This window comes from Pleurodeles waltl, chromosome 12 (assembly GCF_031143425.1).
Source record: "Pleurodeles waltl isolate 20211129_DDA chromosome 12, aPleWal1.hap1.20221129, whole genome shotgun sequence".
In the NCBI taxonomy this organism is placed as follows: Eukaryota; Metazoa; Chordata; class Amphibia; order Caudata; family Salamandridae; genus Pleurodeles; species Pleurodeles waltl.
Genome location: NC_090451.1, coordinates 117,539,192 through 117,541,070, shown reverse-complemented (window position 1 = coordinate 117,541,070; position 1,879 = coordinate 117,539,192). Strand labels below are relative to the sequence as shown.

The 1,879-nt window shown below is 43.9% G+C and overlaps 1 non-coding gene across 1 annotated transcript; it reads right to left on the bottom strand.

The window, feature by feature from the left end:
• Window positions 1–690: 690 nt before the first annotated feature.
• Window positions 691–764, bottom strand: TRNAI-AAU (transfer RNA isoleucine (anticodon AAU)). The gene has a single exon. It is a non-coding gene; the product is annotated as a tRNA-Ile (tRNA).
• Window positions 765–1,879: the final 1,115 nt, after the last annotated feature.

The following is a 1,879-nucleotide window of genomic DNA, read 5'->3' as shown; positions in this document are numbered from 1 at the left end:
TTCTGAATGTGCGTGGCTCATTCCGCAGGACTTTTTCTTTGTATAATTCCTGGATTTTCAGAAGCCCTTTGATGGCAGCACCCCCACACTGAAAATTGTTTCAGCACCACTGTACAAGGGTCAGTTGTCATGCTCATCAGCGGCGTAAATTTGCATTGAAGTAGTCTAACTCCCCAGGCCTTGTCTTTTGCTCAATTTGCCTTTGTGAGTTTTCTCTCAATCACTGTCGACTTCCTTTGATCTTTCTTTCTTCTTTCACTTCACCTTCGCCTTCAGTGTATCTTTCGGCCCTCTTGAGAGACACACCCCCTTGTAGCCACTTCTATACTTCTGTCACCTAATTATTTTCCTATCCTTTCCCCTGTAACGTTGCTGATCCTAGCTATAGCATCACTATCCAGAATCTGTTCACCTGAGTAATGTTCCTCTTATCCCCACGCATCTAATAATCGGCTCTTGGTCTCCCTCCACCTCTCACGAGACATAGTCTGAGGCAGTGTCTCCATCTTGGAGAGACAATCCCTTGCACTTGTGTTGTTCTACTGGCGCTGCCGGCTTGAGCTTTGGTCAGCAGTGGCAAAAGAAGGACTAATGGAAAGTGAACGTATACTGGAGCAACAGAGTGTATGGATTTATAAGAGCTTGATTAAATGAGAAAAAAAGAGTTTAGTTGAGAGAAAAAATGCAACCTGGCCTGTACGGGGATCGAACCCGTGACCTTGGCGTTATTAGCACCACGCTCTAACCAACTGAGCTAACCGGCCATGATTACTATAGATATCCTTTTTCCATGAAATGCAGATAGATAGAAGAGTTGGTCTTACTATCGCAATTCCTTCATACTTTTCTCCTTCCGCCCCCTGTCTGGATTACAATAACAAGAGCTGTGGAGTGCTGCATGCCAGCCTCAGTGCCTCTTCTTTCACTCAATCTCACTGTGTGCTGTGATATCTTTGTAACATCGCTTGTTGCCGGAAAAAAAGGAAAGGATGGATAGTATTTTTATTCTTTTACAACAAAACCCAAAATGCATCGGCTTGCTTGCTCATTAAGTTTACAAGGCCAGCTGCTTTTGAGATATTATAATTATAGTGGTTATTCGGCGTTGGAGGTAAGAGAGTTTTTTTTACGTCTGGCCGTTCCTTCTGCTTCCAATTACTTTAGCTCTTGTCAACAAAGTAACAACAAAACATAGCCAACGGTTCGTTGCTCAAGCCTTCCCTACTGCGCCTTCCCATGTCTCTCCTGCCGACCACAGTGCAGGAAATCTGAGTTTGCATTTGCGCGAAGAGACGTACAACACAAGAAGGCGCGCTTTCGTGCGCCGGGCACCACCCGGCCTGTGCATTCCTCACTGTCGTGAGATCAGTTTACTCAGCAGAGCATGACGCTGCAATTGGTTAGTAGGGCAGGCCTGACCAGAATAGTATATTTGGGGTCATTTATTTGATTGCATTTTTAAAACAGTAACAGAACTTAACTGCAATGTTTAAATAGGTCTAGACATATTTAAACAGTGTCAATTTAATAGAAGAATTGTGGACAATTCAGAGGGGAGGCACCAATGTTTTTTTTTCCCATTGGGTGGATGCGGCATTAAAGAGTTTGAAGACCACTTGTCTAAGTGGACACTAATACACCTGGATGCTCCTGAATTCTTCGCAACAGATGCCAGCAAACCTGGCTGGAGAGCTACTGTGTTGGACTGATCCTGTCGATTCAAGTGGTCTTTCCTAGAGAGTCGGAGGTCATGGAAATAGATGGAGTTGATGGTAATCTTCAGGGCTTTGAAGTTTTCCCATCATCATCTGTCTCAAAAAAATGTGCTAGTAATGACAGAGAATAAGGTAGCTGTCTTTTACATTAACCAACAGTGAAG